The 24922-nt window shown below is 45.8% G+C and overlaps 1 long non-coding RNA gene across 1 annotated transcript; it reads right to left on the reverse strand.

Annotated features, from left to right (window-relative positions):
* Positions 1–963: 963 nt before the first annotated feature.
* Positions 964–20831, reverse strand: LOC118732243. Its single transcript, XR_004992097.2, has 4 exons — positions 20647–20831; positions 18020–18025; positions 6145–6154; positions 964–975 (listed from the first exon to the last, which is right to left on the reverse strand). It is a non-coding gene; the product is annotated as an uncharacterized LOC118732243 (long non-coding RNA).
* Positions 20832–24922: the final 4091 nt, after the last annotated feature.

Consider the following 24922-nt stretch of genomic DNA (forward strand, 5'->3'; position numbering starts at 1 on the left):
GTGTGTGTGTGTGTGTGTGTGTGTGTGGTGTGGGGTGTGTGTGTGTGTGTGTGTGTGTGGTGTGGGGTGTGTGTGTGTGTGTGTGTGTGTACCACTCCAGGGTACTGTAAGCAGATAGGATAGAGATAGAGACACAGATAAGATAACAAAGGTGTTTAGGAAAATGGATAAGCAGATATAAGTAGACGTACAGAAAATGTATAGATAAAGGTCACGGATCTGAGCAGACACAGTCATCCTGGCAGATATGGAGATATGTCGGTGTTACGTAGACAGATCCACACATCCGTAGATCCACCACACAGGCGATGCTACAGGTGTCATTATTCCTACTGGGAAGCCTAAACACATAGGAAAGGCTGTGAGTGACGCTGGGGGACGGTGTTTCTCTGTAGGAGCTTGTGGGTCAGTGTGTAGGAATTCTCTGGCTCTCCTGCTGCAAATGAGCCCCTGCTAATCCATGCCATGGTTTTTGTCAGGAAGAACCCAACAAGATCCAGCTGAACCAAGTGACTTTCTGGCTCAGTTTCCTGACGTCTCCTGTGTCAGAAGAACCATAGGAAAGCTAAGATGTCCCAAGGGTGTGGCTGCCCTCCTGCTGCCTGCAGCCCCTCCTGTAAGCCATGCTCGGATCCTACCGCTGCTGACTAACTGCTGCGGCTCCCCGTTCCTCCTTCCTGCTAGAAGGTCTCCTCTCCTGTTCGTTTGGTCCTGCAGGGACTTGCTCAGGGGCTCATGGTCCTGCCCCAAAGACCCAACTCTGAGCAGCCTTCCCTGAAAGCCTGGGAGGGAGGGGCGGCCAGGAAGGACGGCGCCTCTGACACCACGGGCTCTGCCTCCAGCCTCTGATGGCGAGATAGAGAAGCCGCTTCCATTGCCACCCATGCTGACGTCAGGCTGTTCCTCATGCGGCTGGAGACGGGCTGGGACATGACAGAGACGAGATGTAGGAGAGCACAGGACCGGGTGCAGGCGCTGCTGTCTTCAGGAGCAATCCAACCAGCGCTACGTGAGCGGGGAAAAGAATGCAAGCAGTTCCAGTGGTTGACTTTTTTGCTGTAATTTTATTTTTATCAGAGCAATGAATACACATAGTAACAAATCACACAGAAGTGAAGAACACAGGATAAAAAAGGAGCATTCTTCTGGCTTCTTTCTTCACCACCACCCCCACCTCTGCCTCACAGAACTCCTTTCAGTGCTTTCTCTTGTGCACGGTTGATGTTTTCAGCTTTATTGAAGGATCATTGACAAAAAAATGTTTTTAATATATTTTATTGATTTTTATTTATTTATTTATTTTACAGAGAGGAAGGGAGAGAGGGTTAGAAATATCTATGAGAGAGAAACATTGATCAGCTGCCTTCTGCACATCCCCTACTGGGGATGTGCCCGTAACCAAGGTACATGCCCTTGACTGAAATCGAACCTGAGACCCTTGAGTCCGGAGGCTGACGCTCTATCCACTGAGCCAAACTGGTTAAGGGAACAAATAAAATGTTAAGACATTTAAAGTGTATACTGTGGTGATTGCATATAAATTTACACTATAAAAGGATTTCCACCACCTCGTTAATTAAAACCAAACATTCATCACCTCACGTATTTGTCTTTTTTTTTATGAAAAAAAATTAAAGTTCTACTCTTTTCACAAATTTAAATTCTGTAATAAAGTGATGGCAATGATAGTCCCATGTTTGGTTGTTCTAGCTTCAGTTCTTTGGATGCTCATCATCCTTCCCTGACCAGTGTTTCTGAAAAGAAGATGTAACCCACCTGCGGCCATGAGTTCCCTTTAGGGGGCTCCCCACCCCTTTCTCCAGGGAGCGGGGGAGGAGAAGCGTAGAGTGAGGATGAAAATATCGGCCTGCACTCCATGTCCAGTATTTTGGAAGACTTTTGCCCCTCCTCTCTCTCATACCGCCAGCTCCTCGGCCCTCACACGGCAGCTGCAGCAGCATCTCTCAGCCCCTGCAGCGGGGACGAGGCCCGCTTTCCCAGGTCAGCGGAGGAAACTGCCTCTCCAGGCCCACGTGCTGGTCTGACCTTGTGGCCAATGTATATGGATAGTACAGGCTTGACATTAAAATTGAGTCTAGGAGCCGGACCGGTTTGGCTCAGTGGATAGAGCGTCGGCCTGCAGACTGAAAGGACCCGAGTTCGATTCCGGTCAAGGGCATGTACCTTGGTTGCGGGCACATCCCCAATAGGGGGTGTGCAAGAGGCAGCTGATGGATGATTCTCTCTCATCGATGTTTCTAACTCTCTATCCCTCTCTCTTCCTCTCTGTGAAAAATCAATAAAATATATATATATTTTTTTTAAATTGAGTCTAGGAGCCAGAGTCCTGGAATTTTTTTTAATTCCAATGAAACTACTGGCTGGTCTGCTGGCCCCTGCAGCCATACTGGAAGGAGACTGAATCCAAGCACAGGGGAAGGGGGAGAATCGAAGCTCACATGATGAGATGCTGCTGGGCATTAAAAATGTTTTAACCATAAGAACGAACTCACTCCTTTGGCACAGCATTATCTTGCCTTCTGGTATTTAACCAGCAACTCTCTAGATCACATGTGTCAAACACAAGGCCCGCGGGCCAAATCCGTCCCGCCAGGCCTTGCAATGTGGCCCGCACCGCGCTGTCATCACTGCACTCAGCTGCGTTTCCATCACAATGACAGTTTATGATTGTTCAGTAAACCATTCGGCCCGCGATTTAGGCTGGATTTTAGATTTTGGCTCCTTCTCTGATTGAGTTCGACACCCCTACTCTAGATCCTAACACATAATTCACTTTTTAAATTTTATTTTATTTTTTAAAATATAATTTTACTGATTTCAGAGAGGAATGAAGAGGGAGAGAGAGGTAGAAACAAAAATGACAAGAGAGAATCATTGATTGGCTGCCTTCTGCACGCCCCCTACTGGGGATCAAGCTCAAAACGCAGGCATGTGCTCTTGACTGGAATTGAACCCGGGACCCTTCAGTCCAAAGGCTGACCTTCTATCCACTGAGCCAAACCAGCTGGGGCTAAAAATTTATTTTAGATAGAGAGGAAGAGAAAGAGAGAAGGAAACACCTATTTGTTATTCCACTTATTTATGCATTCATTGGTTGGTTCTTATATGTGCCATGACCAAGGATTGAACCTGCAACCTTGGCGTATCAGCACAATGCTCTAGTCTAACCAACGAAGTTATCTGGCCAGGGCTACAATTCACTCAATTTGACATCACATTCCTCCATGACCCTGAGATTTTAGTAAGTAAATAAATGAGAACTTAAACATAGGAGGGGAAGAAGAATAGAAATCTAAGTCAGGTGGCTCCACTATAACTGGCCACCAACCCCTCCTCCAGTACTGTCACTGCTGCTAGGAACTAACCTTTGGATCTTATGCAAATATCACCTCCCGATGCCTTTTCTCTGCTTAGTCACCTGTCTCCCTAGTCTCCCGGATATGGACAGGTTACAGTGTGTCTTCCATGGCCCTGAGGAGTTGGCAGCGTCTAAGACTGAAAGCAGATGGTGTTCCACCAAATGCCGTATTTAGAAATACACACTCTGTCTGCCCTCCAGGAATTTTCTCTGAGGCTCGGTCTGGAGAAGAGTCGTGTCCAGAGGGCATCTCAAAGATTAAACCAGACGACGAGCAGAAAGGGACTCTGGTGCCGACAGGCCCAGCATCTCAGCCACCAGGTGAGAACGGAGTCCACCCTGGATCAGCATTATCTGTAGAACTAGCCCAGGCAGGGAGGGAAAAGAGTAGAGGTAAGTGTTTCAAAGGGAAATGTGCTTCTATTTTTGTCACATTATTTTTTCTTTCTGACTTTCGCTTTTTAAAGAAACAACCTGCCCTAACTGGTTTGGCTCCGTGGATAGAATGTCGGCCTGCGGACTGAAGGGTCCCGGGTTCAATTCCAGTCAAGGCTATGGGTTCGATCCCCAGTTGGGGGCATGTAGGAGGCAGCTGATCAGAGATTCTCTCTCATCACTTATGTTTCTATTTCTCTCTCTCTCTCTCTCTCTTTCTCTCTCTCTCTCTCTCTTTCTCTCTTTCTCTCTCTCTCTCTCTCTCCACCCCCCCTATTTATTTATTTATTTGTTTGTTTGTTTACTTTGCAAACATCAAGACACTTCAGCCCTAAATAAGTTAACCTGGATCTCCTAAGGAGGCCATTCTCCCACATAACTACAATAGAATTAAGTACCTCGATGCAGAAACATTGACATGTATTATTAAATATATGATACTCATTCAGGTGAGTGCCACTTTCTCAATAATTTATTCTATGGTTATTTTATTCATTTATGTATTTGTTTTGAGATTCAGAATCCAGTCAAAAATCACTTATTTTTTGTTCTCTCTCTCTCTCTCTCTCTCTCTCTCTCTCTCTCTCCCTCTCTCTTATATTGACTTTTCTTAAGAATCAGAGGCAGTTTTTCCGAATCTCTCTTATGACATTCACAAGCTGGATCTTCAGCTCAGTACTGATATCTCAGATCCATCCACACCAATGCCCTGGGTCATTCCTTGTCACATCCCCACAGATCTTGTCACTGCTCAACCTCTTGAGTGCTCTGTGCAGCTGGAGCCTCTGTCCATGTATGTTTCTGTGTGTGACCTCCTGCTTGTCTTCGGGCACATCCACATCTTGCAGAAAGCAGCAGTCCAGGACATGTGGCAGCTGGACCCCGCCTGCTCTGCTCCAGTCCCAGGGCTGCTGCATCCTGGACGTCCAGCTCCTGGTGCCCAGCAGTGATGGAGGTGCTGCTGCAGATCCTACATGCTGAGGGCATCTGCCCCTAAGACCTGAGCGGCGAGGCCCTGGTGGTCATCCCTGCCCTGATCAGGATACTCACCTGTAGCCCTGGATGGATGAGGAGGATGAGGTGAAGGTCTTCGGTGGTGTGCTCACTGTGCCTGCAGCACCTCACCCCTTCACGTGCGGCATCTGTTACAAGGTCGAGGGGAACCTCTGGGGGCTGATCCACCAGCAGGGCACTGAGCCAGACAGGGGCATCCACCTCTGGGTGAGCAGCTACAAGAATGCCAAAGGGGAGCCGAGCTGCTGGTGCCCCTGGTCACCCACGAACAGGGCATGGAGGTCCAGGCGTGCATTCCAGAGACAGAAGATCATTGCTGCCTCCTGCTGGATTCAATGTGCAGCACCGAGGAGAACATCTCCGTCACCATGCTGCCCAAATTCCTGAGCACCCAGCAGCTGAGGGAGCACCGGGAGCCCCGATCTGGGCACTGACTCGTAAGGCGACCTCTCGTAAGGCGACCACTCGTAAAGGGTGCAAGGAAAGTTTTGGCGGCAGCATGAGCTTCAGGTGTCCCATCTGCTCTCAGGCCAGCCTGGGGATGGACACCCACACTTCACATCTGAGCCTGGAGGACACTCCGCCGGCCACTAGACCCACCCCATCCCATGGTGAACGAATTTGGGCGATGAATTTGGGCTTCCTCCCTTTGTGGCAAGTTCAATACCACCAAGGAGTTCCTCCTGCTCCAGGAACGGACCTCCTCACCCCAGAGCGTGGCCAGCAACCTCATGTCCAAACTGCGGGAACCGGGCGCCCAGGACACAGAACTTCTACTCTCAGTGCCCTCTGTGCTCAAAGTCAACCTCCATGGCGATGGCCGGGGGCCTACGTCTGGAGCTGCCACTGGGCACATCTTCTGATCCCACAGGTTCAGTTGTGCCTCGGTGAGGGCAGCCTTCGTCTCGGGCAGTGTCTCTTTGGATGCAGTAGCAAGGGGGATGCAGCGCCTCTTTCCCATTGAGATTCCAGGTCATCACTCCTTTGTCCACCCTTCCTCCCACTTCACCCGTTTTTCTGTCCCATCCCCTCCCCCGCCACACACACACACACACACACACACACACACACATTCTAATGAATGTGAATGGTCTTTCTGTGGGAGAGCCCACCTTATCCTCTCCTTCGGCCACTTGAAAGGCTGGTGTCTCTCTTCTCTGTACTCCAGCTCACAGCCTCTAGCACCTTACTCCTCATTGATCATCTCACGGGAATTCCTAACCCTTCAAAGGTATGTTTCCCTACTATACTGGTTGTTCTTTAAAGGGCACATTCATCCCACATGTGTATTCTTTAAACTCTTTTCCTTGTTATACCTTGTCTGAGCTTACCTCTTTTATATCAGTAGAAAAAACTCCCCTGTATGGAACCCCAGCGTATTACTTACAAACAGACCATTTGCGAGTGCCTTTTACAAAAGAGGGTGTATTTGAAATGACCCAAGTCAACCAGGAGTTGTCACAAAGAAAACACTCCCTCTCTGTACCTTGTTGTAGGCTGATCATCACCAGACGTGCTTCACCCCGAGGTTTTTGGGGAAGTTTTTGTTTTTGTTTTTTCAAGGACAGGGAAGAAAGGAGTGCTTTCACGGCCTGTGTTGTTGCTACGGTAAGACATGCTTTCGTCCGTTTTTGTGTGAACATCAGTGCCCGTGTCGGCATGGGAACTACAAACTCTATCATTTCCTGTCACCTCTGGTGGAGGGTGGACAGACACAGCTGTAGGACGCCAAAGGCCTGTGTGCGAGCCCAGAAGACCCCTGGCACATGGTTCGTGGCGGTCCTTTGTCACTGGTGCATCGCAGGTGTTTGTCCACGTCCTGGTCTGATAACTTTGCATACTTAAAGTCTGAGAGAGAACACACAGTTATTTCAAATTGTGATAGAGTTTTAAATTCCTATAAAGGAACATTATGTTAGTACACGCAGACCCAAAAAAAAGGTCCCTGGACAGAATAATCTACCACCATAAGTGGAGGGCAAAGAAAAACTGAAGACATAGGCACAGACAACAGTGTGGCAATCAGAAGAGGGGAGGGGTAGAGAGGTAGAAGAGGGTATAGAAAAGATAAATGGTGATGGAAGGAGACTTGACTTGGGGTGATGAACAAACACACCATACAATATACAAGTGATGTATCATAGAAATTTTCAACTGGTTTGAATTTTTAAAATATGCATTACCTGAGTATTTAGTCAGGTGCATTTACCTCCTTTCCCTTAGATTGTAAAATTAAAAAATGACAACAGCCAACCCAATAGCAGTCCAGTGTGAGTGAATCAAAATTATACCTATTTTTCTTGGCCAGATCTGCAAAAATTATAATAGATTTTTCTGGTGTGCCACACAATTTTAGTTATTAGTTTATGTGTGCCATGAGGTGAAAAGATTGAAAATCGCTGTATTACATCATGGTACACCTGAAACCTATATAATTTTATTTACCAGTGTCACCTCGATAATTTAATAAAAAATTAAATTTAAAATAAAACTTAAGAGACTAGCCACTCCAGTCTGGTAACTAATAGAGTTTATTAAGAGAAACTTACATACAATTTGCATCTTGGATGACTTTGAGACAAAATGGACTCCCTAGCTCTGTAGCAGGTGCCAAAGAATCATAGAAGGCAAAAAAGGGGATAGTCTCAGGTTCTATTAATAATTAATGTCGTTTTCTAATACTTTTTTAAATCGAATTTATTTAAACAATACAACAAAATTTAATCAACAATATAGTTGCCGTTGTTTTCTACTACTTGTGCCCAACGCTCAGGAAGCATTTTAATCCCTCTGTTGTAAAATTCTTGTGATTTTGATGCAAAAAATTCGGTCAATGCATTTTTGAGGCATTCTTCATTATTAAATTTTTTTCCAAGAAGAAAGTTTTGCAAAGAACGAAACAAATGGTAATCGGAAGGGGCAATATCAGGAGACTATGCAGGTTGAGGGAGAACTTCCCATTCCAACTGGCGCAGTTTTTCAGCAGTGATTCTTGCAGTATGCGGTCGTGCGTTATTGTGGTGATTAATCAGCGCGGGTTCTTTTTCTCTTAAAGCTTGGGCTAACCTTTCCAATTGGGCACTATACACTGCACTTGTAATGGTTTGGGTACATGGTAAAAGTTCATAATGAAGAATTCCTTTAAAATTCCACCAAACACACAACATCACTTTTTTCGCATGCAAGTCAGGTTTTGGCGTGGGCTGCGGAGCCTCATTTTTGTCCAACCATTGAGGCCACCTTTTCAAATTAACATACAGCACCCATTCTTCATCTCCGGTAACAATTTGCTCTAAAAACGGCAAACGGTTTTGACGAGAGAGGAGCGAACTGCAAATTGTGACTCTTTGATTACAGTTGTTGTCGGTCAACTCATGAGGAACCCATTTTCCAAACTTTTGGACTTTGCCAAGTGCACGCAATTGATTGGAAATTGCTTTTTGTGAACAATTTAAAGTTGTCGCAAGCTCTTGTTGGGTAATTTGAGGATTTTGCACCAAAAGAGCTTGAAGAGCTTCTTGATCAAAATTGGACACACTGGCCTCGACCACTCTTGTCATCTAACGAAAAATTTCTCGAAATTAACGCTGGCATTTTCTGGCGCTAACTGCATCTTGACCAAGAGCACTACAGATGTTTTTTGCAGCCTCATTTGCTTTTCTTCCTAATTGGAACTCGTAAAGCATGCAGTGCCGAATATGCTCTTCATCCGCCATCTTCTTAGCCCTAGTTTTGCAACAAAAACCAAACCAAACACAAACTTTTTCAAGCAAAACTTGTTAATTGCACTTCACACATTCTGTAGATACCATGTGTTTGCAGGTTATGTCAATACAAGTCAACGCCAAGCAAGATTTTAAACGAATGTTTAAAAACGACATTAATTATTACTAGACCCTAGTACATATGCTCACAGGGAATTAGCTTACATGCTTGACCAGATCTTGATGACAATCTGTTCAGGAACCAGCACATAGCAGGAGGCAGGGGAGGGCTACTAGAATCTCTCAGAATTAACACTGTTTACAATGAAACGGTCTCCAGTCTCTGAGGGAGTCCATGACAAACAGCCTCCCTCTGGCCTGGCATTAGCTCTATGGTCAGTCAGTGAAACTACCTTGGAGTAGTCTCCCGTCCACACAAGTCTGAATTCTTCAGTCATGAGAAGCATGTAATTTAATGTTATATCATATGACTATATGTATGAGTGTGCCTATACATAAATAGTAATACAGGTATTTTTACTTTAATATAGGGTGTAGCAAAAAGTTATTTGTTTTACTTCTTTTTTATTTATTTATTTTATTTTTAATCCTAAACCTGAAGATATAATTGGGGGAGAAAGAAAGAGAGAGAGAGAGAGAGAGAGAGAGAGACTGGATCGACTGGTCACCTCCAGGGATCGCACCCATAACCGTGGTATGCACCATGAATGAGAATCAACCGGCAACCTTTTTGGTGTATGGGATGACGCTCCTACCAACTGAGCCACAAGTTTTCCTTTTTCATTTCTTAAAATATTTATTCTTTTAAATAACTTTTTATTTTTCAATTACTGTTTCCGTACAATATTATATTAGTTTCAGGTGTGCAACCCGGTGATTAAACATTTATGTAATTTATGAAGTGACGACCATCCTGATGAATTTGGTACCCATCTGACACCATATGTACTAGTATTGCAATATTGTTGACTATGTTTCTTATGTTGTACTGCTCATCCTCATGACTATTCTGCTACTGCAAACTTGTATTTCTTAATCACCTTTTCACCCATCCCCCCAGCAGCCCTCCCATCTGACAACCATAAAATATTCTCTGTATCTATGAGACTATTTCTGTTCTGCTTTTTTTCTTCTTTTGTTTTTGTTGTTATTGTTGTTGTTTTCTTTTTTTAGATTCCACATATCCATACAAGTGAAATCTGGCATTTGTCCTCTGTCTGACTCCACTCAGAACAATACCCTCTATATCTATTCATGTTGTTGCAGATGGCAAGATTTCATTCTTTGTATGGTTGAGTCATATTCCATTTGTATATATGCACCACTTTTTCTTTATACATTCATCTACTGATAGACATTTAGGCTACTGTTTATATCTTGGCTATTGTAAATAATGTTGCAATGAACATGTGGATGTATATGTATCTTTTCAATTTAGTATTTTGAGTTTCTTCAGATAAATACCAGAAGTACAGTAGAATTGCCCTTCATGTTTCTTATTATAGGCTTTGTTTTATTTATTTTTTACTGAAATTATTTGGGTGATACTGGTTAACAAAATTAACGGGTTTCAGGTGCACAATTCTACAACACTTCATCTGTATACTGTAGTGTGTGTTCACCACCCCAGATATAGTCCTTGTTTTAAAGTCTGTTTTGTCTGGTATAATTCTTGCTAATCCAGCTTTTTTACTTTTCATTTTCATTTTCATGAAATATCTTTTTCTCTCCTTTTATTTCAGTCTGTGTGTGTCTTTCAATCAGAAGTGAGTCTTTTGCAGACAGACTATGAAAGGGTCTTGTTTTGTTATCCATTCAATGATTGTATGTTATTTTTTTACTGAAATATTTAATCTGTTTGCACTTATGGTAGTTGATAGATATGTATTTATTATCATTTTTATCCATATTTTTTATCTTTTTATTTCTTCTTCTTGAAGAAGACCCATTAACATTTTTTTGTAATACTTGTTTGGTGCTGATGAATGTCTTTAGCACTTTATTTCACCTTCTATTTTAAATAATAACCTTGCTACATAGAGTACTTTTGGTTGAAGATCCTTGCTTTTCATTACTTTGAATATTTCTCTTCAATCCTTTTTGGCCTGCAAAGTTTCTGTTGAGAAATCAGCTAACAATCTTATGGGAGCTTCCTTGCAAGTAACTGCTTTTATTTTGCTGCTGTTACAATTATCTTTGTCTTTAATCTTTGGAATTTAATTATGATGTGTCTTTGTGTGAGCCTTACTGGAGTCATCTTGTTTAGAAATCTCTGTGGTTCTTGAACATGTACGTCTATTTCCTTCACAAGATAGAGAAGTTTTCCATCGTTATTTTTTCGAATAGGTTTTGAATGTTTTTGCTTCTCTTCTGGCACCCCTATGATGCAAATGCTGGTATGCTGAAAGGTGTTCCAGGGGTTCCTTAAACTATGCTTTTTCTTTTTCTTTTTTTCTATTTGGATCATTTTCCATTTCTTTATCTTCTAAATTACTGATTTGATTCTCTGCTTCATCTATTCTACTGTTGATTCCCTGTAATGTATTCTTCACATCAGTTGTATTTTTCATTACTGACTGGTTCTTTTTTTATGTTTTCTATCTCCAGTTTTATGTTATAGCCTTTGTTTGTTTTATTGAATTTACTGGGTAATACCGGTTAACAAAATTATATAGATTTCAGGTGCACAATTCTACAACACATCTGCACACTGTGTTGTGTGATATTTGTTGGAATTCTCACTAAGTTCCTCTACTCTGCCCCTAAGTTCATTGAGCATTCTTATAACCAGTGTTTTGAACTCTGCATCTAGAACACATGTGTCAAACACAAGGCCCGCGGGCCAAATCCGTCCCTCCAGGCCTTGCAATGTGGCCCGCACCGCGCTGTCATCACTGCACTCCGCTGCGTTTCCATCACAATGACAGTTTATGACTGTTCAGTAAACCATTCAGCCCGTGATTTAGGCTGGATTTTAGATTTTGGCCCCTTCTCTGATTGAGTTCGACACCCCTAATCTAGAAGATTGCTTGTCTCCATTGTGTTTAGTTCTTTTTCTGGAATTTCTGTTCTATTATTTCATTTGAGACTTGTTTCCTGCATGTTGGCTGCCTCCCATGCGTGTTTCTATGCACTAGCTAGAGCTGCAACATCTCCCAGTCATGGTAGAGTGGCATTATGTAGTAGGTGTCCTGTGGGGCCCAGTGTTTCAGCTTCCCCACTTACCTGAGCTGTGTGCTCAGGGTAAGCTCCTTCTTCCATGTGGGCCCTGTTCACCTTCCTGATGTAGTTGAGCTTTGCTTGCTCTTGGCATGTCAGTGGGAATGATATACACGCAGGCCATTGATTTTGAGAACTGACTATGACCATTGTGCAGGGGCTGACTCCACAAAGCAATACTTCTTCAGCTGGGCTCTGATGCCCACTGAGTCCACCCTGGAGTTTGTTGCTCATGAAGTTGTTGGGTTTTGCTTCAGTGTGTCTAAAGCTGTCTATCAGGTGCCCTCTGGAGAGGTCTGGCCAAGGTCAGCCACCATCTGTTACCTGCCTAGGACAGTCCAGGATGAGCTACAAAACAATCTTCAGATGGTTGCTACTTGTGCTAGACTTGGAGGTACCCAGGAGAGGCAAACCAAGGCCAACTGCTGCTAGATACAGCTTGGCAAGATATGGCTTGTTTGAGAGATGTTAGCAAAATTTTAAGCATGAACCAAGACAGGCCATTTGTATGGAAAAGTATGTAGAAATGGCTTGAGTTGGCCCAAAAGTTGTTTGAGGTGAGATTTCAGGAAACCACCAGGGCAGGGCCCATAGTGTTAGCTGGGTTGATGGAGACTTGAACATGCACCACCTGCCAGTTTTGTGGAGGAAGGGCTCAGAAAAGTAACAATGATCTCTGCCACTGCTTCTTTCTAGGAGAAACCTGCCTCTCCATCTCTCATCCTGAAGCCAAACAATTCAGTCCCTGCCCATATGTTCCTGGCACCTTTCAAGCAGCTTCCCCAGTGCTAGAGCTCAGAGGAAGTAAGTCCATTCGCATGTCATTTAAAAGGAATGTGTGGAACTCCAGCAGCCCTTAAACCTACTCAGCCACAATCCCCACTGGTTTTCACAGCTAGAAATTACAAAGACTTCTCTTCATGACATTGGAATACTGGGCTGGAGACCTGATATGGGGTCTAGACACACACACACCCCTCCTCAGAGGGCACCAAAATGATTGTTATCTTTTATTCTTTTCCTTCCTTTATTATCACAGCTAGGATATACCAACCTTCATACATGGGTATGGGACCAACCCGCTCTGCATCTCTGCCATTCCTACCAGTCTCAAGATTTCTTCTTCTGTATATCCTTAGTTATAGGATTTCTATTCACATAGGTTTCAAGAGGCTATCTATGATAGTTGCTCTGTAAATTATTTGTAATTTTTATATCCTTTATCTTTTTTATATAAAAAAGTATTGCCTGTTACATTAAGTTTGTTGGTCTTTAATTCAAAGAAAAAAATGTTTTCTTGTTTTGTTTTCACTCAGTACTCCTCCTAGTGGGAAAATCAATCTGAAATCAAGAGAGTCATTAAACCTAATCTCCCAGTGATGGAAACCAGCCAGTTTATGTAGGTGTATAATTATTACTAATATTGGGAATGGTGTGGAGAAGTAAAAAGAGCCTAGGTGATTTTCAGATTTGTTCTCACTTTATTTTTATTTTTTAAAATATATTTTTAATGATTTCAGAGAGGAAAGGGAGAGATAGAAACATCAATGATAAGGGAGAGAACCATTGATTGGCTGCCTCCTGCATGCCCCCTACTGGGAATTGAGCCCACAATTCAGTCAGGGGCCTTTGACCAGAATTGAACCTGGGACACTTCAGTCCACAGGACTCTCTATCCACTGAACCAAACCAGCTAGGGCTTGTTCTCACTTAAAAAAAAAAAAAAAAAAGAGGGTCCTTCTATTTCCCTTGAGTGAACCAAAACCCAAGTGGAGTCATTTAGTGTAAGCTGTGGGAACATAGGATGCTCTGTGATTCTGCACAAAGGTAAGGGAATGGTGTCCTGCAGGAGTGAGAGAAAACCTGCCAAATACTCCCACCTTCTCCCAGTACAAACCAGTAGGCACAGGCACCAGTAGGAAGTCTGGGTTTCGCCTGCACAGAGCTGTGAGTGACAAGGCTCTAAGAGATCAACCCATGCTAGCAACATCTCAAGGCTGCCTTTAAAAAATGGTCAACATAAAAAGGAATGAAAAGAATAAAAAGATAACAATCATTTTCTCTGTTTTGCCCAAATTGGTGACAATAAACATGATTTGCCTTTATAATGAGAAAAGAACTATTAATAAATTAAAATAAAAAACTACACATACACGTGGCTAGAAGGAGTGACACTGACATTGAAATTGTGGTTGCCTTAAAGAATGGAACCTCCTTCTCTGGGGTCAACTTCCTCCTGAATGTCAGCATCACTGTCTGTCACTTCAAATGAGAACTTCCCATCACAGGGATAAAGTACCAGACAGCTGGAGCCCAGAGGGAAGAGGTTTGGCCTTGACAGCATCCGTGTTGAAAGCCCAGAGCAGGCGGTGACTGCTCCAGCCTGGGCCATGGAGCTGTCCCTGGGCAAACATGGAGGAGGAGGAGACAGAGCCACGTGCCTGGCCTGGCCCTGGGAACCCTGGGTCGGTGCTGAGGAAGAAGTTCTCCCCAAGAGAGGAGTTCTGTCAGGAGAAAGGTGCAGAGGGAGGTTGCTGGGCAAATCAAACAAAGGACTGAAAGAGTCTTTACACTTTTGTTCCATGCACCGGTGAGGACAACACTTGTTCATAAGGTTGTGGGACCGGCCAGACTCCTAATCGTTGGAGCCACATTTAGGAATCATGACAGGCCAACTTTGAAGAGCTTAAGGACCACTGAGCTCACCGCCCGCCACATCCTGAGGAATGTCCTGGGGACATCACAGGGGCATTAAGTGTCTCCAATGACATGACCCCTGGTCAGGCTGAAACTGCCTGGCAAACCCCACCATGGGCACCTGGAGGGAGGAAACCAGATCAGAGCTCAGCCACACTGCCGATCCGAAGGTGCAAGTCCTTAGGGGCCAGAGAGCCTTTCATGGGCCCTTGTCCTCAGAGCTGCTGTGAATGAGCGTGGACAGCACGCTCCTCATCCCCTCGGGGCTGGGGCTGCCCTTGAGCTGCCATCCGGCCCTGAGGACAAAGTGTGAACTTGAGCTGCCATGATGGCCTGAGGTCCCCATGTGGACAAAAGCCCCCCAGGGACCCAGAGGATACTTTTTAAAGTGGGGGCCAGATCACAGTCCCTCAGAGAGCTGGAGGGCCGGACTATATGAACTACTAATTCCTACTGTAACACCTCGGCTGCGCTCACTGCCCAAAAAACCTGGCGGGCCGGATCAGACTCCTCTGCGGGCCGCATGTGGCCCGCGGGCAGTAGTTTGAAGACGCCTTAGATTCTAAGGCATGGGATGGAGGGTATTTCTGATTGGTTCCAACTTTGGGCCCCAGACCTTCAAAACAGAATCAGAACTCGGGGTGGGACTTGGTGGGATTTTTATATATAGAAAGAGGCTTACAATTATAGCCGAAGCTGGTTTGGCTCAGTGGATAGAGCGTCGGCCTGTGGACTGAAAGGTCCTGGGTTCGATTCCAGTCAGGGGCATGTACTTTGGTTGCGGGCACATCCCCAGTGGGGGATGTGCAGGAGGCAGCTGATCAATGATTCTCTCTCATCGATGTTTCTAATTCTCTATCCCTCTCTCTTCTTTGTGAAAAATCAATAAAATATATATTTTTTAAAAAAAGAGGCTTACAATTATAATTACAGGATTCCCTGACATAGCAAAGCGACAGCTGGCCAATCAGTGTCTAGAGTCCATACGATCTCACTAAACCCTGATGATATGACCCCAAAAAAGCAAACAGGACATGGTTATTCCTGCATAAACGGCCACTACATCCAGGGAGGCTGTGAACCCGACAGTGTGGTGGAAATCTGAGCTTAGAAATGGAAGCAGTCCACAAGAGTAAAGAGATGGTTTCAGTTTTGCAAGACAAAAACAAGTTCTTGAGTCCTGGCCAGTGAGCTCAGTGGTTAGAGGATCAGTCAGAGCACTAGAGGGTCTTGGATTTAATTTCAGGTCAAAGTCACGTACTTGGACTGTAGGTTCAATCCCCAACCCCCGTCCAAGCATATGCGGGAGTCAATCATCTCTCACAGTGATGTTTCTTTCTCTCTCTCTCTCTCTCTCTCTCTCTCTCTCTCTCTCTCTCTCTCTCTCTCTCTCTCTCTCTCCCCCCTTTTCTCTCCTCTCCTCTTCCCTCCATTCCACTCTGTCTTATAAATCAATGGAAAAAATATCCTCAGGTGAGGATTAACAACAACAAAGAAGTTATGGAGATGGATGGTGGTGATGGTTGCTCAATAATGTGACATGTCCTTAATGCCACTGCACTGTGCAGTTCAAATGTTTAAAGTGACAAATTCTCTATTATTTTTTTATATATTTTATTGATTTTATACAGAGAGGAAGGGAAAGAGACAGAGAGTTAGAAACACCAATGAGAGAGAGTCATCAATCAGCTGCCTCTTGCACACCCCCCACTGGGGATATGCCCGCAACCAAGGTACATGCCCCTGACCGGAATCAAACCCAGGACCCTTCAGTCCCCAAGCTGACGCTCTATCCATTGAGCCAAACTGGTCTCGGCAAATTCTCTATTATTTTTTCACCACATTTTCTTTAAGAAGAAAGATAAAACTGGAGCCTAAAACGGTCCAGGTCACCGTGGAGCTTCAGGTATGTACACGACTGCCACTGTGTCCACCTCACCCAGCAAAGCCGGACTCCTCACAGAGGAGCTAGAAAGAATGACAGATGGATTTTCAGAAAAATTTTATATTGTTACTAGTTGTCCCTCAGCCCAGTCTGCACCCTCTCTAATCTGGGATCTCTCTCACAATCCAGGACTGCTGGCTCCCAACTGCTCGCTTGCCTGCCTTCCTGATTGCCCCTAACTGCTTCTGCCTGTCAGCCTGATCACCCCCTAGTCACTCCCCTGCCAGTCCGATCGCCCCCAACTGCCCCCCTGCCAGCCTGGTCACCCCCAATTGCTCTCCCCTGCAGGCCTGGGTCCCCTCCAACTGCCCTTCCCTACAGGCCCAGTTACCCCCAACTTTCCTCCTCTGCCAGCCTGGTCATCCCTAACTGCTCTCCCCTACGGGCTTGATCATCACCAACTGCCCTCCCTTGCAGGTCTAGTCCCTTCCAACTACCCTCCCCTTAATGTCATCTTGTGGTGGCCATCTTGTGTCCACATGGGGGCAGCCATCTTTGACCACATGGGGGCAGCCATCTTGTGTGTTGGAGTGATGGTCAATCTGCATATTACTCTTTTATTAGATATGATAGAGGCCTGGTGCACAGGTGGGGGCCAGCTGGTTTGCCCTGAAGGGTGTCCTGGATCAGGGTGGGGGTTCCCTTGGGGCATGGGAAGCCTGGGAGAGGGACCTATGGTGGTTTGAAGGTTGGCCATGTCCCCCTGGCGACCCAAGCAGAGACCCTGGTATCTGGGGTTTATCTTCTATAATTGAAACTTTGTATCCTGGAGCAGAGCCAACTTTCCTGCTTGCTCCATGGCTGCCGCCATTTCTACTGGAATTTATGTATCTTCTATAATTGAAATTTTATAGCCTGTAGTGGAGGCCTGGGCCATCCAGGGCTGCAGAAACTTGGCTTCCTCCATTGCCAGGGGCAACCCTAGCCTCCTGCTCTCTGCAGCTTCGTAGCTTCCACCATTTCTGTTGGAATTTATGTATCTTCTATTAATATAATTGAAACTTTGTAGCCTGAAGTGGAGGCCTCAGCTGGCCAGGGTGTTTGGAAAGCTTAGCTTCCTCTGTTGCCAGGGAAACCCAAGCTTCCCTCCTGCTAGCTCAGTGGCTGCAGCCATCTTGGTTGGGGTTAATTTGCATACTCTCTCTTATTGGGTGGTGGGCGTAGCTTTTGGGTGTAGCGGAGTGATGGTTAATTTGAATATGGCTCTTTTATTAGATAGGATTTCAAAAATATCTTAAAGTGGTTATGATAGGGGGGATTAAAAATTTAGTTTACCTTTTTTATTATTTGCTATTTATTTTTTGTTTGTTTCTGTTTGAATTCAACTGAATGGTAACATTTTATCCAAATCTCTTAAACTCATTTTTTTTCCAAGTCCCCAAAGAGTGAGGTTAAACCAAACCACATATACATCTCTTCATTGTAAAATTGGGACTTTTTTACAAGTCCCATGAGATCAGGTGAGATGGATTCCTTCAGATTTAATCAGGCCAAACTGTTCCCGAGGAGGTACATGATCTACTGCATCATTTTCCAGAAGTTTGCTGAGCCCCTATTTTGGGCTCCAGCCCCAGGCTCACAACAGGGTCACCCAGCCAAGCACACCTGTGCCTGCTCCCTGAGGAGGGTCACCTGCTCACTGAGGCTGAGCACCTGCTCCCTGAAGCTGGTCACCTGCTCACTTAGGCTGGGCACCTGCTCCCTGAAGCTGGTCATGGGGCTCAGCTCATTAGCATCCTGAGGGACTGAGGCTGTGCTGTGCATCACAACCTGAGGGTGAGGTCAGACTTGATGGCCACAAGCAAAGGCCACAGTTGATGAGAGGCCTGAGCCTCAGCCCCGCAGGCTCAGGAGGAAGCAGCTTGCAGACACAGCCAGGACAGGGACTGGAGGGTCTGTCCCCGCTGACCCTCCTGGCCTGAGGGTGGACAAGGAGAGTGCCCCTGAAAGGGGGTTTTAAGGAGTAGCCATCCCCCTCCATGTGCAGCCCTGGAAATGCAGTGGCCGAGCAGGAAGTGAGCCCAGGACACAGCTGCTAATCTTCCCAAACCACCCAGGCTCAGAGGGTTGCTGGCTCATGACTGTTGATCACAAGGACAAGTCTTCTCTCAAAGGGAGTGAAGAGGTGTGAGGGCGTGGAGATGAGCAACAAGACAAGAGTTTCACAAACAACTACAGCAGGGTCCCCTGGGATCCAAGGTGATGCATTGTCTCTCAGGGCTGATGAGGGGAGGGCAGCTGGCAGGTGCTGAATGCTATGACTCCAGCCAGTGGTGCTCCCCTCAGGGGAACAGAGGAGGGACCGAGGCAAGCTCTTGGTAAATGGAGTGTCATTTACCAAGTGGAGGAGAGGCTGTTCTATGATGATGGGACCACTGCTGGACTCATGAGCTTGATCTGGGCCTGAACAGAGATTGCTTCCTATAAATGCCCTCAGAGACTGTCTAGTCCACGCCCCCTGCCCCCCCCCCACACACACACACCCGTACCCACCCTTACCCCCATCCCCACCCCTGTCCCATGCTCCAGGCACGCTGGTTCCTGGAACAGGCTGTCATCTATCCGGGCAAGTGTGCAAGGTGTTTTCCCTCATCTGGCATGAGTCACACCAGTAACCCCCTCCACACTGCCCTGCTCTATGTCATTCTTTAGCTCCTGCCAAGAAGCATGCGGGATAGCCTCTTACTCTTGCCACCACCAAGACACACCTCGTTTGCAATTTTCCTTAATAAACCTTTTAATCACCTGACCGAGCAGCCTGCCCTTTCTTCAGTTCCTCCCTGCCCTCCTCCCACAGAGGTAGATTCTCAGACGTGAGGCTTTTCCCTACATCTGCGTGAACACACATTGTCCCAGTGAAATCGCAGAATTTTACAATGAAGAGATTTCCAGCTGGTTTGGGTTAACCACACTCTTTGGGGATTTGGGGGAAGGAGGATGAGTCTAAGAGATTTAGGTAAAATGTTAGCATTCCATTACTAATGACTCATTCAGACTGTCGGGCCATCTGACTACAACTGAGGTCTTTTGTCCTCCTCTGCTAAGTATTTCTATGTAACATAACATGTGTTGTTGGAGAAAACTTTTTCCTTCCCCTTTTAAGTTCTTCGGCTGGTGTACTAATCAAATGGACACAAGTCAGATGAACTAGTCCATTTCAACAGGCTGGCGACCAGTCGTCATGGGCTGTGTGGGCTTGAAGTGTGTTGTGTTTTTGCCCAGAGCCTTTGCAATCTGCTCTGTGTGTAAGCTCAGAGAAAGCCGCACAGGCCCTTCCCATGAATAGTTCGTGGCCACGTTGATTCCATCTTCCGAAAACTATAAACTCACCCGCTGCTCCAGGGGGAGGCTCCAGGGATGCACCTGAGCTCTGGCTGCACCTGAAACAGGTCACAGGATCTCAACATTAGGAGGAAACCTGGGAGTCAGGCAGGTGGGCCAGAGCACGGCCCCCTGTGAAATGCAAGCGTCTCACGTCTCTGCTCCAACAGTCCGAGGGCGGAGACGTGGAACAGAAGGTTTAATTCCAGTGCGCTGACACTTGCCGCCTGAGTGCCCATCCTTGTTTTGTCTGCCAGGCTACACAGACATCCAGATTCCTTGTCCACAACAGGCATTTAATCGTTTTTTAAAAACAGTTATTATGCTGCCTGCTGATTTTGTTCCTGAGGACAAGTCCAGTGGAGACGAGAGGATCGGAGACAGGACATCCTGGGGGCCACCCCGGCTTCTCGGGGCTTTGTCTCTCCGAGAAACCTGGCTCTTTATGGAAAGCGAGGCGATCCCTATTTTGGAACTGACAGCCTGAACATTTGACTCTGTTCCTTTCATTTCTACTTTAATATTCCTAGCATTTCCCAAAGCAATGACTATCCTTGCCTGAATCAAGGGAGGGCTGCATATAAGAGAGTCAACAAGAGCCCTGGCTGGGTGGCTCCGTTGGTTAGAACATCATCCCATCCACCAAAAAGGTTGCAGTTCGATCTCTAATCCCGGCACATACCTAAGTCTTGGGTTCCATCCCCAGTTTAGGTGAGTACTAATCAGTATTTCTCTCTCTCTCTCTCTCTCTCTCTCTCTCTCTCTCTCTCTCTCTCTCTCTCTCTCTCCCCCATCCCCACCCCCCAAAAATCAATAAGCACATCCTCCTAAGGCCAGGATAGAAAAGTCAACAAGAAATAAACATAGCTCTTTCTCCGCCATCGAGGGGCATGCGTTTGCTTCTCCTTCACCATGTCTTCCCACAATACTTTCAGGATCAAGAGGTTCCTGGCCAAGAAACAAAAGCAGAATTGGCCCATTCCCCAAAGGATTTGGATGAAAACTGGTAATAAAATCAGGTACAACTCGACGAAGAGACATTGGAGGAGAACCAAACTGGGCCTATGAGGAATCACACATGAGAGATGACTCACATATTTATTCATGCTGTATCCAGGTTGCTTACACCTTTGCATGATTGAAAAGATTGCTACAGTCCAGACAGTTGGGGCATTTTAATTGGGAAATTAATGGACTCATGATTTTACTCTGTTGATTTTTTTTCTCTGCAGTAGTAGGTTGGTTCAATAATAAATGTGTGAGACCTTTTCAACTGGAAGAAGAAGAAGAAGAAGAAGAAGAAGAAGAAGAAGAAGAAGAAGAAGAAGAAGAAGAAGAAGAAGAGGAAGAAGAAGAAGGAAGAGGAGGAGGAGGAGGAGGAGGAGGAGGAGGAGGAGGAGGAGGAGGACAAAGAGGAGGAGGAGAAGAAGGAAAAGGAGGAGAAGGAGGAATGAAATGAGCATACTAGTATATAGAGAACAGACTGACAACTGTTGGGGAGGAGTGGTGTTTGCAGGGCTAGGTGAAAATGGAGAAGGGATTAAGGAAAACAACAACAATAACTCATAGTCAGGGACAATAGTATAGTGATTACCAGAGAGAAAAGGAGGATGGGGAGAGGTACAAGAGGTTAATGGTGATGGAAGGAGACTTGACTGGAGGTGTTGACAACAATACAGTATACACATGATGTATTACAGAATTGAACACCTTCAATCATTGGTTAATATAATTTTATTAGCCATTTCACCCCAATAAACTCGATTTAGAAGTAAGAAATAAGAAATGAACACTATCATTCAAAAAATACTGCCCTCATCACATCTGAAATTAAGGGGCTGGCAGGAGAAGGGAATGAAGAATTAGTGTACAGAGCTTCAGTTTTGAGAGATGAAAAATTCTGGAGATGGATGCTGGCAATGGCTGCACAACAATGTGAATGCACTACATCAAGCAGTAAAAAGCACAAACAGAAAAGGGGGGAAGGAATAAGTAAATGCAGAGCTGAGATCAAGAAAATAAGAATAAAGTATTAGGGGAATAGGGCCATGGTCGGCAAACTGCAGCTCGAGAGCCACATGCGGCTCTTTGGCCCCTTGAGTGTGGCTCTTCCACAAAATATCACAGCCTAGGTGAGTCTATTTTGAAGAAGTGGCATTAGAAGAAGTTTAAGTTTTAAAAATTTGGCACTCAAAAGAAATTTCAATCGTTGTACTGTTGCTATTTGGCTCTGTTGACTAATGAGTTTGCCAATCACTGGAATAGGGGAGGAAAATGGTTTAAAATGATGAAGGAAGAAAAGAAAAGAAAAAATGTTTGAAAAGGAAAATAGAGGAGAAAGCATATAGACCTAAAATAAGAAAAAGGAAAAAAGATGAGAAATTAGGAGAGAAAGAAAAGAGGGGGGGGGAATGAGTAGTGAAAAAAAGAGAACGAATGAGTAGGAAAAGGGAAGAGGACAATTAGATGTATGCATGAAACAAGAGACTAGAAAATAACAAATCAATAATGCAGGTAAAGAAGATAAATTTTAAAAGGGAAAAAAGAAAGAGAAATAAAAAACCGAAGTGGTGTTCTTTCCAGCAGCGTTTGGTGCCCTCTGGGGGCTCACTTTGGATCCCACCTGCCTGCCCACTCTGGGCTTCCTGCCAGGTCCTTCGGGGCTGACCACTGTCAGGCGCTGGCCCCTTGGGCTCTCAGCACCTGCTTGAAGCTCCATGTGATTCACTGAGCCACCGCTTGTGTCTGACCCACAGTAATTGGCTGCAATCAGGAGGGGCCAGTCTGTCCTCTAAAGTGGATTTGTTAGCAGCCTGGGGCCCAGGCTGGCTCTGCAAACTTGCCCTTCCCCAGGCTCCAGCTCTGCCCGCCTTTGCCTGTCAGCCAGCTGTCAATCTTTTTTTTTTTTAATATATATATTTTATTTATTTTTTACAGAGAGTAAGGGAGAGGGGTAGAGAGTTAGAAACACCAACGATAGAGAAATCTAACCTGGGACCGGAATCTAACCTGGGATCCTGAGTCTGCAGGCCGATGCTCTATCCACTGGGCCAAACTGGTTAGGGCCAGCTGTCAATCTTATGCACTCAACAGTCTGTTTTTGAAAGGGCTTTGGACAGGGGTGGTGCTGTTTAGCTTCCAGGAAATGTGGTGGGTGTGTTTCCTGTCCCAGAGCTGCTTCTCTGTGAGTGGCCCACAGTATTATTCTGCCCTCGGCTGGGCAGAGATCCTCAAATGGAGACCAGCAGGGTGGGCTGGGAACCTGCAGTTTTTAGCAGCTCTCTACTGTGGAGACAGTGACAGTCTGTTCCCAGGATAGTCCTCCTCCAATCCTGTCACTGAGGGCTCCTGCGACTGTTCAGACCCAGAAGCTTGGCATCTGCTGTGTTTCCTCTGAAAAGAACAGAATACAAGGTGTGGAGTCCAGGCCTCCTGCGGGTGGGGCAGGCTGTGTCACCGCAGTGCACTTTGTCTGTTTCCTGTCCTGTGGCTGCTGGGGGCGGCTACTTCCTCCCAGGAAAAATGGCCATTTCCGGGTGGGGCCGAGGAGCCAGCGTTCCTGGCTGCTGTTTTCCCAAGTCTCTCTGCCAGCTTTTCCCACCACAGCACCTCCTTCGGCACCGAGTCCCTGTCTCCCTCCCCGCACCAAAGCCTTGGGTGAGTAAGTGCAAGTGAAAACTCTTGTGCTCTAGGTTAAAAAACAAACAAATAAAACAAAACAAACGAAATGAAACTGCAGCTTTCTCTACAACCGGCTCCAGTCTACCGGCTCCGGACTCCACCACGGCCAGCAGCCCTGCCGCCTTTCACGGCTGCATGTTACGTGGGCTGCAGGTCTTGGCTCTGGGGCTCAGGGCTGTGGAGCCCAGCCTGGGTTCCCGTCTCTATCTCCTGAGGAAACAGACCTCCCATAGCCAGGTGCTCCCTCCTCACCCTCAGCCTGCCTGCCTGCTGACCCTGGAAGCTAGCTCAGCTCCCTCCGTGACCTCACCCTTCCTACTGGTCTCCGGGTGTTTTCTGTCCTAAATCACCTCAGCTGGACCTCAGGTGGTAATTCCAGGTGAATGTTATCAATGTTGTATTTCCAGTCTGGCCCTGGGATGAGGTGCATGGCAGGTACACCTATTCAGCCACCTTTTTTTTTTTTTCTGCTAGCATAAATTATTATTAACTGTTGTCCTCTTATAATTGCTTGCAATGACTTTTAATGACCATCAATCTGGTCATCAGGTCTGGTCCAGCCCTGAAGTGCTGGTTTGTCTGAAGTTACCCCATCTTGGATCAAGCCCTGGCTTCCTGGTTTACCAGCTGAGGATGTGCCCCAAACTCACCAAGCTTCCATCTAGTCACAGGTGAAACGGGGATTAGGATTATGATGATTAAATGCCATAATCCAAAGCAGAGTGAGTGAACCATGCATTTGCACTGTCTACAGGTAAACGCCACAGTGATTTTTGGATGCGTTTTTCTCCCCCATTTTGCTTTTCTAGCTATACTTCCTAAGTTTTTCATAATGATTACTTGTTTGTTTTTCACTAACAAAATATAGTTACAGGAGAAACTGCTGGAAGAATAATGGCCAATGTCTCAGAATCCTTAAAAACAGCCACTACTAATATATTCACTGAAAGCTCTAATGGGAGGAAAACAAGCCAAAATAACGATGTGCTTACTGTCCCATCCACAGGAACGGAACGTAAGGAACCGATGGCATTATTTCTCATGAGCCAGGCAACTGGTTTAGTTAATTGTTTTATTTGGTGATTTACATTCACACTAGAGGCCCAGTGCACAAATTCATGCACCAGTGGGGTCCCTGTGCCTGGCTTGCAGGATCAGGGCTGAACCCGGCTCTCCAACATCCAGGAGGGGTCCTAGATTGCAGGAGGGTGCAAGCCAGGTCAAGGGACCCCACCAGTGCATGATCAGGACCAGGAAGGGACACAGGAGGTTGGCCAGCCAGGGAGGGACTAGGAGAGCTCCAGAGTATGTCCAGCCCGTCTCATTCAGTCCCAACAGTCCCTAGCAGCAAGCTAACCTAACAGTCAGAGTGTCTTCCCCCTGGTGATAAGTGGATGTCATAGCGACTGGTCAGTCAGTCAACTGTCCACCCCCTAGTGGTCAGTGCACATCATAGCAAACAGTTAAGCTGCCTTAGCATATCATTAGCATATTACTCTTTGTTTA

This window comes from Pipistrellus kuhlii, unplaced genomic scaffold (genome assembly GCF_014108245.1).
Source record: "Pipistrellus kuhlii isolate mPipKuh1 unplaced genomic scaffold, mPipKuh1.p scaffold_m20_p_36, whole genome shotgun sequence".
Taxonomy (NCBI): Eukaryota; Metazoa; Chordata; class Mammalia; order Chiroptera; family Vespertilionidae; genus Pipistrellus; species Pipistrellus kuhlii.